Below are 18,155 nucleotides of genomic sequence, written 5' to 3'. Positions count from 1 at the left end.
ACAGTAATTTAAAAACAAAACGAAACAAATTCGACTAATGTAAATTAATTAAAAGAAGAAAAAAAAAACGCGTGGAAGCATAATTCTGAACAAATTAAAAACTCTGTCTTGTTCAATGACAATCCAGTTCAAAAGCATTTCGCTGAATGGTATCCTCGCCAGCGATCTACACAATCTCTACCGCAGAGAGAAGAAACGAAGAGAGAAAGATCGGCGCCCGACGTCCCGGGAAGATCGCTCGAAAAAACGAAAGGCCGGGGCGTGATCTCGCGGAGAGATCTCGATTATACAGCCAGACAAGTGCTCTTCCCTCTCGGATGCACGATTTCACAAACCCCCAGACCAGCGGCTGTCGTCGTCCGTGGGACGGACGTCCTTTCACTTTTACTTGGTCCGATCGATCCGACCTACGCCCCTACGAACAGCCTATTCACAGGCCACGTCGAAGGCGGGATAAAAAAGACGAAGATGTATCGACTCTCTCTCGTGACATTTGCAAGTTTATGTAGTTGACTCGAGGGACGCTCGTTGACGAGAGAGAGAAAGAGAGAGAGAGAGAGAGAGAGAACTTTGCGCGCCTCCACCTCTCGGTCCGAGCTTGTTTGCCTGTTGGAAAAAGTTAGGAGGCATGTGTTCAGCTATTAACGCTCGATTTTCTTTTATTTCTTTCTTCATTCCTTTTTTTTTTTTTTTTTTTTATAACCTTTTCAATTGCAAGCGTCGTTGGCGGCGCTTGTGTAAGTTGACTTTAACCGGTTCGCGGACCGTAACGAGCGGCCGAGTGTTCTTTCGAACTCGTCGGCGTGACATCACCGGATAGAAATTATTAAGAAGTAATGAACTTATCGTTTGTTTTGCCTGGGTTACGTTTAAATATACTTGAAACTGAGGAAATGTTGCAATTCGCAGAAATTCTTGAGGATGTTTCCGTGGATCGATTGATATTTGAAATTCGCGAACCAACGGCGATTGTGAAACAATCTCTGAAACTTTCGTTACGTGCCAATAGTAGAACACGAGCTTTTGTCTCTCTCTCCTCCGAAAATTTTTATGAAAGACTATTGGAACTTCGAATTATTTTTAGCGCGAATTATTGAGTAACGAGTAGTTACGTAGGAGTAGAACTCTCCGGGGAATTCAGTTATTCGAAGTCGTCTACTCTTGCACATTAAACGAACGCGCGAGTTTCCATTATTACAGAGAGACGAAAAATTACTTGCGACGCAGAAGTTCAATTAGCAAGTTCATTCGTACATAAATAGAGTACTATATGTACTTCTCAATTCGTGGTTATGAAAGTTCTTGGCCAACAATTCGAATTATCTGCGAAATGACACGCGATACTCCGATACACAGATGTTACGAAAAGCATTATTAGGATTATTATTTTATTTATTATATATTATATAAAATATATTATTAAATAATAATCCTAAGAATGCTTTTTATTTTATTAAGATTAGCATTATTATTTAATAAGTATAATATTAATATTATATTTAAATATAATAGCATTGTTATTTTAATAATATAAAATATATTATTAAATAATAATCCTAATAATGCTTTTTATTTTATTGAGATTAGCATTATTATTTTAATAATATAAAATATATTATTAAATAATAATCCTAAGAATGTTCTTTATTTTATTAAGATTAGCATTATTATTTAATAAATACAATAGCATTATTATTTTAATAATATAAAATATATTACAAAATATATTATTGAATAATAATCCTAAGAATGTTTTTTATTTTATTAAGGTTAGCATTATTATTTGATCTACTTATCAATCGAGTTCCCCTGAAACCTTCAATTTCTCGCACATCGCACCGTATCACGTTCTTTACGATCGTGAACTATCAAATCTTCGAAATCCCGTTGATTTTTCCTCCTCACCTCCCGATGGCCGCGCGGCTCTTTTGTGCAGGTGAGCCGATAAAGAACGATTCAATTAAAATGCGAAACAGTTATCGACGATGGCACGTCTCTATCCGGTTTCGGCTTTCCGTTAATCTAGGTATTTTCGGAGTTTCGCCGATACGACCGGGAAAATTAAATGGGAAAACGATTGACAGGGAAAATTATTACTGATGACTGTACGAGTCGGGGAAACGATCGATCGGCGGAGAAGCGCGGTACACAACGCACGTGTCGATAAATTTCTCTTTTGCAAAGCGACGCTCCTCACCGATTTACGAACACGTACGATCAAATTTCGATTTTCATCTTCGCGGAGTTTGTTCGGCGTTCAGTTTTTTACAAGCTTGCCAGAGGATTCATCGATCCCAGTTTCTTAATGTTTTCCTACTTTGTTGTCGCTTTGTTACATCGATCGATGCTTAATTTATCTTTAGAAGAAGGACATATCTTACCTCAGCAAGCGTAAGTTTTAATATGGAAGGAATGAAAAATCTCCAAGATTTTTCAGAAGTAGCACAATTTTCTAAAAATATATTTCATTTAACAAAAGAAGAAAAATACACCACATCGTGTATCTTTCTTTTCTGTTAGATGAAACATTTTTTTAGAAAATTGAAGAGGAGATGCGTGGAAAAATGAATCGATTGTCAAACGAGAGTATGTTTCAGTTGGACAATTTCTGATCTTGAGTATTCGAAATATCGTCGCGTGAGAAATTCTTGAGTTCAACAAGGGCCACCAGAACTCAAACAATAAGTATTCCAAGTGTGAACAGTAAAAAGTTGCTACGAAGAATATTTTGCAACAAGCAGACTTCTCGATTGACGAGATTGTTCATTAATTATTCATTAGGAATCACTTGTTGCGAAAGAAGGGGACAGTAATAATGCGACGTGATTGACAGTTGGCTAATGAATCACTTGTACCGAGCGTACACGCAATTTTCGTGCATAGAATTATTAAGTTACAGTTATCGATCGAGCCATATAAACACGGGAGTTATGAAATTGGAATTTTTCAATTTAAATTGAAACCGTCCGTGTCTATTGAAAATAAACTCGTTTTTTTCCCCGCCTCATTCAATTTCAAGCAATCGATACATGGAGCAATTCAATTTGTCTTTAATTAAAAGTAATGCGTTTCTTGAACTTCAAATTCAAGAACAGAGATTTTCTAGCGAAATTAACACGTTCATTCGACGCAGGAACCGATCGTTCTTAATTTAAGAAAGAGTTTCCATCGAATTTAAAGTGATTAAAAATCATGCGTCGATTACTTCAGATTAAATGTTTCATTTAACGTTTCATTTTAAATTGGAAAATTTCAATTTTATATAACACTTTCACGTATTTACGCGCAAGTACAGGGGATTTAATTTAAGATTTAATTGCGGAATAAATTGTACACCTTTCCTTCGACAAATAATCTGTCCCTTTCAATTTTATTTAATCCCCAAGAAAATCGGTATTAATAATCCAACAGGAAGCCCGGCTCCATTTTCAGTTTCCGCCTCGCGTGGCATCCACGATTCCGTGAATCCGAAACTTTCGGGGCGCTTCGTTCCCCTTGTTAAGTTAAAATTCCTCCGCTGGCATAATAGGAAGCCGAATTATTAACCTGCGACGAATATTCTCGCGTTTGTCGTATTATGATTTCGAGATAGAGCCTCGAGTTCGACGTGCACGAATTCACGTCGTTCACGAAAGAGTTCAATAATGAACGAGTCGAAAGGTTTTCAAAAATATGTACAATACAAATATATATGTATACATATGTGTGCGACTATAATGTAATAATTAAAATCTAAATAATTATCGATCGAAATTAGTGTCATTGGAAGTGATATATTTAAAAAATTAAAAATACTCGGAGCTTCCGCAAAATCGATAAAATAATACGTGTCGTCCCTTCGAAATTGTGAATAATATTTTCTGACGAAACAGATGTCTAATGATCGATCGGAATCTAAAAAAAAAAAAGAAAAACTCGAGCATTTTGTGACGACGTGTGACGTGACTGAGCAGAGTCATGAAATATAACGCGAAAATGCGAAATGCCGCTGGCAGAATCAATAAAATCACGCAGCATCCCCTTACTTTCGGGCTATCTATCATATCTGAAGCACATTCACCGCTGTGACGGTCATCGGTGACCCACACAGAACTTTCCAATCACGTAAATTGTACATAACGTGCTGGTATTTGCATTTATAAGACTATGTTTCCGCGACGTGTTTGCATTTGTAAGCTGTGTAAGCTGCGATATTATCCCTTGATTGGTGTCTTTTTGTCGTGGACGACACAGAGAGATCAAATGTTAAGCCAAGTTCGTGAAAATCAATGAAATAATTTTCTAGACAGGTGATTCCTTCGAGGAATCGTCACTTTTCCATCGAGTTCCAAACTCTTTGCGCTCGGAAACATCTTTTTGCATCATCTGCCAGCAATTTATATATTGACCAAGCAGCAAGTGAAGTATTAGTTCAACTAAAATGATAGCAATCATTCTGTTTCAATGATATTTACCAATTTTGGTATAGCGTGCAATTAGTAGATGATTCCGTTTAAAACGATCACCAAGTATAATATAAATTTTCCGAAAAATTTCCTTCACCATTTCTACAAACTTTTGTAAGAGGCAACGAGAAGTTTAGTTTATCTAAGTTATATATTATCTCGAATTATTCGAATAATAATATTTGATGAGTCCTCAAGAGTTTCTGTTTTTGAAAATTTTGTCATTCCTCTTTGAGTCGTTATATTATATCATATCGTACAGATGTACCTACGTTCTAACACTGTAGTTATCAGCAATTGTAGAAAATTTTATCATTTCAACTGTTGACTGAAAATTTAAATTTAAACACGACGTCCCCTTACAATTACTTTCTACATAGTTCCTTCGGTAAGTTTCTAGCAACTCGTAACTTTCCACAAACTTATTTTTCAAAATTGATTGTTCAAATCTCGATTACCATGATTTTTTGTTCACTTAATTCAATGAATTTTACAATCAATTTTCGATTCAACCCGTTCATTACCTCGTGTATGTCGTTGTATCTTCGTATAAATTTCATTTGCTAAACTCTACCAATCAAATGATGTTTTATTATATTCTCCTCTGATTTATATAATACGTACGAGAAACATTGACAATCATTACCAACGAACGAGTACTATACTCGTGATAAATGGAGGCAGTCTCTAAAAGACTATATCGTTCGTCTCCGTGACCGTGCCGAAGAAGAGTAGAAGATGAGGAGAGGCACACATAGTGAGAAAAATCGAAAGCTTGCACGAGAGAGAGAGAGAGAGAGAAAAGAAAAAAAAGCATCGCCTATTTATAAAGTATTAGCGGAGAGTGAAGTTTAATCAGGCTCACGGCCTGCCCCGCGGTGCCTCTATTTATTGCTTCTTCGTTGATCAATATGTTAAATGTTGGGATACAGGCGGAGCCAGTCCGCGCGTACACGAGCAGATATTTTCGGGTCGAGTACCGATAAAAGTACACTTTGCAATGTTATTGACGGCCACTTCGCTCCATTCTTTTTCGTCGTCGCATCCTTCCGCCTTCTGTATTATTTTGTCGCGAGGTTTCCGTTTTAATTTACCCGCGAAAGTATTTGCGAATTGTTTGCAGAAATTTTCCGTCAATTTTGTCTCAGAAAAAAAAAAAAAAATCAATGAAATTGATCCACTACAGATCCACTCGGAGGATGTTTAATATATTAGGCTGTAGAAGTTCTTTTTCTATCTTTTTCTATCTGCAAGTGAAAGACGAATTTTGCATAAAAAACTTTATTAGCATATCGGTCATTTTCATCACCTTTTAATTACCTTTTGCTATCTTTCTCATACTTTTCGATAAGAAACAGTTCCAACAACGATTTGACGTCGGCAAATCAATTCTGAGATTATCGTTATTTGTCAGATAATTTTTTTCGAGCTCGTGTAGTGTCTTTTCTCCTACCTTTTTGTCGAAGTAGCACAGCAATATATTTCTGTTTGATTTTCCATTTTGAAATCGGCAATTGTTCACGAGATGGTTCGTTTTCTTTTTCTGAGACAGGTTTGAACAATCAGATATCAGATTATACAATGACCTTGCGATTTGAAGTTACATTTTGAAATATACATACATATATGCCCATCTGTTAGAAAAAAACTACTTTTGAAATTACTTTCTGATTAAAAAATTCGACGGAAAATTTTAGAAAATTTTTGGGAAATATTGGAGAAATTCTGCACCTTCTGGGAGTGTAGCGTTTGACTTTCGGATTTCCATAAATAAATTTATGTCCGATTACTAAAACTCTTTAATCTGGAGATTAACAATCAAATCAAATAATACTGAAAATTCCAAAATTGACTGAAGCTCCTCCGATGCTCAATGATGCTAGTTAGAGTTCAAAACTGGGGATACTTTTTTGTTGACAACAGAACACTTTCATCATTACATCGTAACAATTATATTATATTTTTATGTAACAATTTCACAATCGTGTTGTATTTATATAATTATATAATTATAATGAATAATCGTATTGCAATTTTAGTCAACAGAAAAGTTCAGTTATTACATATATCGTATAGTGATTGCACAATATTATAATTATTAAACTAGATTGCCTCGATTTGTGTAGCAAAGACTATTGCATGGCACAGGTCGATTTTAATAAACAGCGACTGCATTGAAAACCGTAAACAGCTTCTGTAATTTTTTTTTTTTAATTCTCGCGCGTAATTCTTCAATTTAATTCTTACATAATGTATTAGTTAATTATTAAATAAAAGTATAAATATAAAATATAAAATTATATAAAATAATAAATATAAATTATATAAAATAATAAATATAAAATTATATAAAATATATAAAATAATAATAAATATAAAATTAATTATTAAATAATTAATTTAAAATTAATTTTAAATAATAATAAATATAAAATTATATAGAATAATAAATATAAAATTATATAAAATATATAAAATAATAATAAATATAAAATTAATTATTAAAGAAAGTATAGATATATTTAATATATTGATATAATTCTGCTTCATAAACGAACATCGAAAGTGGAACACTCGTACAACATCAGCAACGAAGAAAGTAAATTTCCACTTGTGCCACAGTTCTTCGATCGTGTTCGTAAAAATACGTGATCGTCGCGGCTTGTATAACGTCGTAAAATGTCAATAAACGAACGATATACGAACATAAAAATTCCCCCGTGGTAATGTTGTAACACGTTGACGAGCGGGTACTTAGTTGCCGTGGCGAGGTAAGATAGACTCAGAATCCTTAACGGGGGATATCGATCCGCCGCTGAGAGATGCTTTTAGGGATGCTCGTTAGAAATGCTTTTAGAGATTTTCCTAGGCTACGTACCGAGTAAATGTACGGGACAGGTGGCTTTGAAGTGCCAAAGTGTATGGAGAATCGGCGAATCAAGGGTTCTTTGTTGGTTTATCGCCGAAACAAAGTCCTATGAATATCAACTTCGAGAGTTCTGAAACGTGTTCGTACGTTTGTAGGGAAATTTATATTTGAAAAAGAAAAAAAAAAAAAGAAAAAAAGAGCACGCACGCAATACGCTAGGGAGTCGAGAATATTCCAAGTAAAAAATTGCGCTCTATTCAGAGGATATTCCTCGCGGGAATTTTTTCGCGAATTTTAGGAACCTTCCGAGACTCTGCCACGTATAGTGAGTTTTTTAGAAAACAAAATATACATTATTTCGACATTACTGTATCCAGACAGAAGATTAATTCGTCAAATTTCGCCGAGGAAAATTACTAAAGTTCGTTAATGTTACGTGGAACCTGAAGATTTGTCCAGTTAAACAGTCCAGAAATGCAAACAAATAGCTATTTGAAAATACATAAATTAAGATACTAGTAACATGTGATTTCGACTATGTAAGAATAACTATAGACAACAAAAGCTTTTAATTGTGTTTGTATTTTATAGTATTTTTATACAATTGTTAGTATATCGATACTTTACAGATTCTTCTAATTTTGAAAAAAAAAAAAAAATATAGTACTTGTTCTAAAACTTTTCAATTAGGATATGCAAATTAAATTAATGCTCGTCAGACGTGTCTCGTCAACTGAAAATTAAAGCAGCGAGCTCTAAAACAAAAATACGATATGTGATTGATACTTGTAGCAAAGAATAATTTATAGATTCTTTGTTACATAAAATATTGTTAAATGTTTTCAATTTTGAAACAAATATACAGCACCTGTTCTAAAACTTTTCACTAGGGATATATAAATTAAATTAATACGTGTCTCTTCGAGTGAAAATTAAAATAGCGAGCTCCGAAAAAAAAAACCATATCTGATTGATACTTGCAACAAGGAACACTTTGTGAATGATTCCTTGTCACGTAGAATATTGTCAAATCTTTTCAATTTTGAAAAAAGATACAGTACCTGTTCTAAAACTTTTCAGTAAGGATATATAAATTAAATTAATACGTGTCTCTTCGAGTGAAAATTGAAATAGCGAGCTTCGAAAAAAAAAAAAAGAAAAAGAAAATAGGATATCTGATTGATACTTGCAACAAAGAACTGTCCACGGCGTACAATTGTTCACTGGCTTGGCACGAAAACCGTATTAGGTTGAAGGAAAAAAGGGATATCCAGACGGTGAGAAATGACGCTCGTTAGAGATCATCGGCGAGGCAACCCTCAAACCCCGGAGACTGCTCAGGGTGTGGTAAATAACAGCAAAGAACGACGAGGAACGAGCGTCTTGATGGCGTCATCGCGATCAAACGCCAGTAACAAACTACCAGCGTCGATTCTTTACAAAAGAACTTACTGCAACGTGAGAAAATTGAAAATCGATCGCCAAGCTAGTCCAAGGTTGCCTTTTTCCCCCGCAGTGCTCCCCTCTCGCACGAGCCACGCTCCGTTGAACAACCTCGCTAACTTTCAACACCCCCGGACGATTAAACGTCACACAGAGGAGAAGTAATTCCTTTAAACGTCGGTTGAATCGAATTTTTCAACTCTCTCTCTCTCTCTCTTTCTCTCTCTCATTTTTCGCCTTTCAGTTTCTTCGCCGGTTGATCTCGAAAGTAACTATTACTTCGATTCAGAGAAAAACTTTTCAGATCAGAGAGACTCGAGTTTCGAGAATTTCGAGATTTTTCGAAAACCTCTAGCTAGGATTTGTTATTTCTATTTTGGCAGCGATCGAACGTCACAGTCACAGGAGCAATTTTTTCAAACATCGGTTGAATCGAATTTTTGAGCTTTTTCCTTTGGTTCTCTGGTTTGTCTCAGTTGATCTTGGAAGTAATTATTATTTCAATTTTGATTCGAAGAGAAAACTTTCAAGAATAGAAAGAATCGAATTTCGAGAATTTTGAGAGTTTTGAAAAATCTCTAGCTGGGATTTTTGCTTTTTTCCTGAGACAATTAAACGTTAATTTCTTTAAATATTAGTTAAGTCGAATTTTTGAAAAACTCTTTCCTTTGGTTTCCTAGTTTTTTTTAGTTGATTTTCAAAGTAGTTGTTAATTTCATTTTGATTCAGAGAAAAACTTTTAAGACTGGAGAGAATCGAGTTTCGAGAATTTTGAGAGTTTTCAAAAATAGCTGGAATTTTTTTCTTTTTCCCTGGGACGATCAAACGTCAATTTCTTTAAATATTAGTTAAGTCGAATTTTTGAAAAACTTTTTCCTTTGGTCTCCTAATTTCCTCAGTTGATTTCCAAAGTAGTTACTGTTTTGAATTCGATTCAGAGAGAAACTTTTAAGACTGGAGAGAATCGAGTTTCAAGAATTTTGAGATTTCTCGTAACTTCTAGTAAACGATTAAACGTCACTGAGAAGAAGTAATTTCTTTAAACATCGATTGAATCGAATTTTTCTTTTCTTTAATCTTCTAGTCTCCTCAGTTGATCTTGAAAGTAATTATTATTTTGATTTCGATTCAGAGAGAAACTTTTTAAGACTGGAAAGAATCGAATTTTTTGAAAACTTTCAATTCCAATTGTGAAATACTAATTTCCATAGGATTATCGATATGTTGAACTCTTTCGTTGGCGGTAAAATTTTTATTTCAAAAAGCTCGAAGAACACAGTGGAACATCTTCCATCGAGGATCGAATTTCCAAATTCCCGTGCATTTCAGAAAAATCAGTCTTGCAAACGACAATCGACAAAACTTATATCTGCCGTGTTATCGTACGTTAATTAAAAAATTAATTAGCATGCTAATTATAAAATCAACGATCTTGCATTGGATTGTTTCAGAAATGGTTATTCCCTCTTTCTGTTTGTTTCAGGTAGGATCGTCTGCTATCACTATCCAATCACCACTGCCAACAATGGTCATTAATGTAAGTTTTCGTACCTTCAAGGGAATCGTTAGGCAAAGTGTGTAACTTCGGCAGTTCGTAACGAACAGAACTGACGAAGTTATGCGAGAATCTAGGTGTTTCGTTTCAATCGGAGTTCAATTAAAAAAAAAAAAAATTCAGATCCTCGGCGGAGGGTTCTTGTTCAATTAAACCAGAAGGCACACTCTCGTTTTAAAAGTCTCGTTGCGAAAGTGGCGCGCGCAAATTCGTGTTTCGCTAATTGGCAGCGATCAATCCCCCGCTTGGTACCCGATTTTTTTCAATTAATTGAACTTCATGCTGCGATTTTCTTTTTCCTTTATCCCTGATTATTTTAATAAGCCAGCCACGAAAAGAAAAAAAAAAAAAAAAAAAAAAAAAAAAATGCAGGAGCCCCAATTTTAAAAAAACGAATCCCGGGGAGATTTCCTCGAAAAGCAACGAGTGCTTTCAAATCATGATAAAAGAGGAGAAGAAATATTGAGAGGAAGCTACGGAGGATTTTAATACGCGTACGATCGGTAACGAGCCACTATAACGCGTGACGTCACAATACACACGTACGAAAATCGAGAGGATTAAATTCGGTCCGCCCCGAAAGCTTCCCGGTAGGGAGCTGTTCCGCAGGTACATACAAATCGAAAATGCAGAATCGAATTTCTCCTCTACCCTCTCGCTCCTCTCTCTCTCTCTCTCTCTCTCTCTCTCTGTTTGTCGTCTCGTTTTCGCGAGAATCGAGTTCTGAAATAGAAGTCGCCCGACACTTCGTCGACACAACGCGATCGCCCCGTGCACGGATTTTCAAACTCAATTCCCACGAAATCGAAGTGTCTCGAGGAAAGAAACTTCCTTCTTTTTCACCTCTCGACTTTCGCCTCGGATATCCCGTTACTTCCGCCCGCCATTTTGTCAATTACACGAGACCCACTTCACTCGCCGCTGGCCGGTTTTAACGTCCCTTGACGTAGCAATTTAATGAAATTCGGCGTGATCGAATGAAACGACACTTGGTATTGAAATGTTGAATTCCATTCTTCATCTCTCGTGTCACAATCGTCGTTGCTTGATGTCAAATACTTGAACGTTACGTTCTGGATGGAGCTAGTGTCACTTGTGTCTGAATAGTTCAGTAGATACGGGATACTTTACTCACTTGCTCCTTCGGTTCCAAATAATCAGCCCTGCGAGTTCGTCCGAATGATCAGTCAGTTTCGCTGTTTTCACTCTTGAACAGTTCGTTTGACTTTTGTGAAAATTCAAAAAAACAGACATTTTACGAGGAATATTTCCACAATTCAGATCAACTCGATTCGGTAGGAAGACATTGTAAAATTTGTTATTAAAATAACGTTAAAAAGTTAAAATAAATATTACTTATTAACAAATATTAATAATACCATATTATAATAAATATTACTTATTAATAAATATTAATAATATTATATTATAATAAATATCAATAATACTCATTAATATTTATTAACAGTATTATTGTATAGTGTTGTATAATTTATATGATAAAGATTCTAAGTATATATAATTCCAAGTCTATATAATTTATATAATAAAAATTCCAAGTATAGTATTACATAATTTATATAATATAATAAATTATTACTATTCAATATTTATTTATTTCAGAACACAAGTGTACTTAGAACACAAACAATAATAATAAAAATATATGAAACGAAATGTTCTACTTTGAATTAATTTTGACATGATTGACAAAAATTGTTGAAATAACAGTACCTTAAAGTTAAAAATTTATTGCCCTGTTCTGTAAATGCATCTTAAACTCTAGACACTTTTCTCGACATAACTATAGTTTCCGCGCTGTTATAAAAATTGTAAGACACGAAACGTCATTGTCGGCTTTAGCTTAGGAAACGCGCGACGCATTCTGCGTTTGGAGGTGTAAACAATCGAACTGCAAGTTTCAGACAATTTTCAACGAAACTTTCCGCGCAAGTAAGCCCGACAACTCGACGCTCGAGTCGCCGATTATTTTCCACCGGCAGCTTTACAAATAATCTCCCGAGCAATCGTTCCTATCTCTCGGCGAAGCTCTCCGAACGCTGTAAACGCTCTATTTGCCAATGACTCGCCGACAATCTGTATCTGTCTGGCGCGGCAATTTGCCCGGTATCATACTCCGCTAATTAATTTCGTTCGTCGTTGCTCCGCGAGTTGCTCGCGAGTCCCTTGCCGCGCTTACCTCCTCAAGAGAGATTCAATTATTACACGACGCGACGAGGCGGCACAGACGCGTGAAAAGCACGATCGCGACACGATCGAGCGCGGTTCGTGTCCATACTCGCGGATTAATTGGTGTCTTCTTCTTCGCAGCGCCGTAGTGCAATCAACATTCCTCGCGTTCTCCGTGAAATCGAAACCAGCCAATTACATGCATTATCGATCACGGTGTTCGTTAACTCGAGCACGCGGGAGATGGGGACGTGCAGGAAAGGAAGGAAACTGGTTAGCCGACTGGAACATACGTACGTGCAGATTGACGCGCGTTACTCGAAAACGATCTCGAGTCGGCTGATATCGTGCACGAGTCTTTTCATACCTAGCCGCTTGATGATGTTGTACTTTCGATCATCGACGAGCCGCTGAACGAGCGTGATTGACCGTCACGCGATCTATTTCTGTCCCTGTTCGTTCGATCGAAGCATCGAGGAGATCGTTATTGGGCGATCGACACAGAAATTAGCCGAGCGTCCTATTTTTTGACTTTGATAGTACGAGTCAAGGGTTGGTTACAAAGATTTTCATTTTTTGAAAGGCGCACAGATTATGAGTAAGGGTGAAAAAGTGACGTAGTTTTCACTCCTTGCAGAGTAAAGTAATTTTTCAATTCATGGCGCAAGTTATTCTCGTAGCGTTGAAATTGTTTTTCCGCTTGATTGATGATCCGCACTTGATTTCTTGCAGAGTAACCAAAATTTTTGTCATCCATTTTTGGATCAGTTTGCGTTGTCTCTCTAAAACAGTCTTTCCAAGCCACGAAATGAGAGAAGAAAATGAATAAAAACGTTTCGCAAAACTTTAATTTAAACGGAGGATTGTGCGTATCGGGAGAAATATTAAAATCCTTCGAGCAATTAAAAAGCGGAGAAACGACAATTTAATCCTACAATTGCAACCTCAGCTGCAAGCTCTAATCAATTTTCAACTGTAAATTAGAACAAAAATTAATATTTCAACGAGAGGGGAGAGAAGCAGTCCCTTTGAAGCATCGCAAGATAATCGCCCGAGATTATAATCGTGCTTAGCAGAATTCCGAAGCAACCCTCTCGCATGTCCGAGGATGCATGTGCGCTCTTTTTTCCAAGAAGTCCCATTATCAGTGAAAGAACGTGGCGTATTCACGCGAAAAGAGACTGGGCTCAAACGGAGCTGCAACTCCCGAAAAAGAAACACACACACGCACGCGCACGCGCACCGAGTGTTTTATAATAGTTATATAATAGCAGCGAAATCTGTAAAGTGTATATCGACACTTTACAAATTCATTGTTAATATGGTTGAATTTTTTCAATTCTGGAAAAAAATACAGTTCTAAAATTTCTCAGCAGGAGTATATAAATTAAATTAATACTCGTCATGTGTGTCTCCAAGTGAAAATTAAAACAGCGAGTACTAAAACAACAATACGACATTCGATTGATACTTGCAGCAAAGAATAATTTATAGATTCTTCGTTACGTAAAATATTGTTAAATTTTTACAATTTTGAAACAAACATACAGCACCTGTTCCAGAACTTTTCAGTAGAGGCACATAAATTAAATCAATACGTGTCTCTTGGAGTGAAAAATTAAAACAGCGAGTACTAAAACAAAAATACGACATTTGATTGATACTTGCAGCAAAGAATAATTCATAGATTTGTTACGTAAAATATTGTTAAATTCTTTCAATTTTGAAACAAACCTGTTCTAAAATTGTTCAGTAGAGGTATGTAAATTAAATTAGTACGTGTCTCTTGGAGTGAAAATTAAAATATCCTAAAAAAAACCCGATAGCCGTAGACGCAGTATCGCCGAGTTAAAGAAGAACGGATATAGTGAAAAGAAAAGAGAAAGGAACAAGAGAGAGAAAAAAAGAGAGATGTCGGCGGCCCATTAATACGCATTAATACGCAAGTAAAAAGTATTTCGCGGCGCAGCAGAAAAGTCGATCCGCAGTGGCGGATGGTGAAACGATAGAACGAGAGGGGCCACTGACGACGAGCAAGTAGCAATGGGAGTAGGGGTTGTGCCGATAGATGGAAAAAGGGGTGGCCTGAGCGAGACAGACACGGCCGTATATATATATTTTACAGCGTCAATTTTTACAGCGAACCTCGTGGTCGCGGCGACTCGTGGCCGGTTTTCTTCTTCAACCTTCCTTCTCAACCTGAAGGTGGAACGAAAACTACCCCTCTCGCGTCACACATTTACCCAGCAAATTACCGTCACACGTTTCGCCGGGAAATTCGTCTCGTTTCTTTCTCTGTACCTACCACTGCCGCCCTTTTGTCTCTTTCTTCTGCCTCCCCTCCCCACCCTCCTCCTTCTCCAACAACCGTGCTCCATTCTTTCTGTCTCCCCCGATTTTTCATCCCCCTCTTTCGGCCACGTATCCGTGTGTATATGTGTGTATGTACGTGCGCGGGTGCATGACGTTTTCCTCTCGGTCGCCGGGGTACGTCTGGTGGGGGTGGTCTGAGTTCTATTTATAGAAAGCACGACCTATATATAGACGTCGCGGGCTATGCATAGCCTCACCCCGGCTACCCCACCGACCACCGACCTCTCACTGCACTGCGAACACGCCAGCGCGACTGGGGGTGAGATACGAGGAGGGTTGGCTGCGGCCGGTCGAGGTGTACGCGGCACAGGTTCAATGAAACCAGGCCAGCATCCCCTCCTTTGACCGGCAGCCGGCTCTTACGTGAAAATACAGCACCCATTCAACCGCTTTTAAGGTACGTTCACACACGCCGGCCCGGACGATGACGCACGCCGTGCTCCGGCTACCACCACCACCACCACCAGCCGAGTCCACCCCCACCGCGAGCGGTTGCTTGCGAACGAACGAGCAACTGGCGCGCTCTTTTGCATCTCGACCAGCGTCATCGAGCTCCGGTTTTCGCGGCCGAAGGCCGCCGACGGGACACTATGCGGCTGCCGTCAAGGATCTGGGACTCGGTGGGAGTGAGAGAGAGAGAGAGAGAGAGAGAGAGAGAGAGAGAGAGAGACAGATCAGAATTTTCGTGAATGAGCTTCGACAGAGCGCCGCCGCACGGGCGACTGTTTTAATGACAGTTTTCTTAAAGGAAGATCGAAAGGATGGATCTGAGCGGTGGGGAACGAGGGGGGGGATCGAAGACGGAGTCCGATAATTAGTCTGTCAATCGGACTAGTTGGTAGACAAAGTGATCGGTCCTGTTCTTGGGGAGGTTTGGTAGTTTTCGTGGAATATTGGAATCGATCGTTCGGAAATCAAACGGTTGTGTCACTAGGCAGAGGTTGAATCAATAAGAGAGTTTCACCGATTTAAAAGATACATTGAAGGAACGAATGAAAGAAAGGTCTCTTTTGTTGCTTACGATTTATATTTGTAGCCGCGCGTCTCAACACTATGTCAGCGGAATTAATAAAAGAGAATGTTGTAAATAAGAATACGAGAATTACAGAGAGAGTCATTGAAATGTCTAATTCCAGGTTCATAAAATTTTCATGAAAAACGTGAAGTGATAATTATAATGATAATTCCAATGTTGATGATCTGATAATTCTAATTAGTACTAATTCTAATATTGAAATCTGACAAGTCTAATGTTAAAAGAATAAAATATAAGAATATACATGTACATGGAAATTTGATATATATATTGATATATATATATATATATGATATATATATATTTGATATATGATATTTTTTATTATGATATATATATATATATATATATATATATATATATGTTTGAAATTCTAATGTTGAAATCTGATAAGTCTAATGTTAGAAGAAGAAAAATATAAAAATATACATGTACATGAAAATTTGATATATATATATATATATATATTGATATATTGATATATTGATATATTAAATATATATATTTATGTATACATAAATATATATAATTGATATATAAAGATTTGATACATATCAAATTTTTAAATCAACTTGTATAATCCTATCCGATCAACTTTCTCCTCTTCTATTTTTACACCGGCGAATGAGAAATCAATCTGTAAGTTTGCAAGCTGCTTTCTAAAATTTCCAACCATCAATGTTCCGTCGAAGTCGATACGCTTAAGTAACTGCGTCCCCGGTCTAAAGACTGAGCCTTAAGATCTTGTTTCTTCTGGATCAAGCAAGTTTTCCTATCTAACTTCGCAGCTATGGGCAGTTCCATTTAATTTTATCCGTGCTGTCTTCGCCAGACTCGCGTACGCGCACGGATCGAAGTCGAGTTTTCTTAATTTAATTTAAATTTGCGAATAATCCGAATGCCTCTCCGGACTCGTATAACGCGATTTTTACGAACACGTTAACACCTTTACTCGAAACTAGAGTCTCGTTGTTATCCACGTTGCTTCTACGACGCGAGAAAGGTGGGATAAATCGTTAAACATAATTTCTTTATCTTTGATTAACGATTTGTTTATCGCGTCTGTTGCCGAAATTTGACAAAGCTTCATACCGTGCAAACATTTACGCGACCATTCGGTTGAATTACGGCCCTTCGTGTTTTCCAATCACACGTCATTGCTAGTACAACGCGTCCATCCGTTTGCTGATTGCGCGATTTACACATATGCGAATCAAATTCTGATTTTCGAATTCCGCGCGCGGAGTGATACTTTACGATGCAGTCGCGAATGTGTTTAAACTTCTGTTTATCGAGGATACAATATAATTAGCGAAAGAAGACATTTTTCTTAAATTTGATCGTTCGCGCAATTGTGAAAGAAATTATCCAGCAATTCAATTGCTAGTTGTTTCAGGGAATCAATTTATTCATTACTTTGATTTACTTTGGACATGCAAATGGATATCGATATTCGATGAAAATGGATGTGTCGTCGAGAGCAAAAAAGTAAAACGGATCAAGAAAAAGTGGTACTTTATGTTTCGAAACTATCGACAGAATGGTTACGATACAAGTGGGAAAAAAGTGATTCAGCAACGTGACGATAGAATATTTATGCGTGTTTGAACTGAAAACCGGTTGCACAGTTGCTCTCTTGTTGGGTACTTCATCTTTGTAAACGCATGACGTGTGATGGACAGCGAATATCGGGAATCAAGTAGTGTAAACCTGTATTTATCAGACCGTGTATATTTGACATTCCACGATAAAGCGAGTCTTCCTCGTTTCTTATTTCACCACTTCAAATCTAATATAAAGAGAATTGTCGATCTCAAAGTAGTAAGTATACTTACTTGAAAGTTTAATCAATTTGGTAAATCAAGTTGTTATGTCGTTTCTTGAAATTAATTGTATGAGAAATAGGCAATTTTTTTTTAGCTCGCTGTGTGCCTTAATATTTTTTTTTTAATATTCTCCGGAGCGCTTGAATAACTTTTTATCTCGCGATTGGGAAACTTGTTCGTCGACTATCGTTCCTGAGAACGATTATTTCCTAACAAGACCAAATGAAATGATAATGTGGATATTGTTCAACCCCTTGCGCTGGCAACTGGTTCGCGGACCATAACGAGAGGCCGAACCGTATACAATAATCCGTCGCTTTCTTTTCCTTTCGAACTCGTCGGTGTGATATCACTGGATAGAAATGATCAAGAAGTAACAAACTCATCATTTATTTTATCGGGGTTACGTTTAAATATA

General features: G+C 36.9%; 1 protein-coding gene across 2 annotated transcripts in view; it reads left to right on the top strand.

The window, feature by feature from the left end:
• The window catches only part of LOC122531931 (two pore potassium channel protein sup-9), a 172,484-nt gene that overhangs the window by 86,626 nt on the left and 67,703 nt on the right, over nucleotides 1-18,155 (top strand). The window contains exon 1 of one of the 2 annotated variants that reach the window (XM_043660263.1): nucleotides 10,239-10,294. The exons of the other annotated variant lie outside the window; for it this stretch is intronic. The gene's annotated coding sequence lies outside the window, so the exon portion shown is untranslated. Of the gene's footprint in view, nucleotides 1-10,238; nucleotides 10,295-18,155 lie in introns of those variants that run through there. 2 annotated transcript variants of the gene reach the window in all.

This window comes from Frieseomelitta varia, unplaced genomic scaffold (genome assembly GCF_011392965.1).
Source record: "Frieseomelitta varia isolate USP_RPSP 00005682 unplaced genomic scaffold, Fvar_1.2 scaffold_428, whole genome shotgun sequence".
Taxonomy (NCBI): Eukaryota; Metazoa; Arthropoda; class Insecta; order Hymenoptera; family Apidae; genus Frieseomelitta; species Frieseomelitta varia.
Note: the sequence above shows the minus strand (reverse complement) of the source record. Positions and strands in the feature narration are given on the sequence as shown.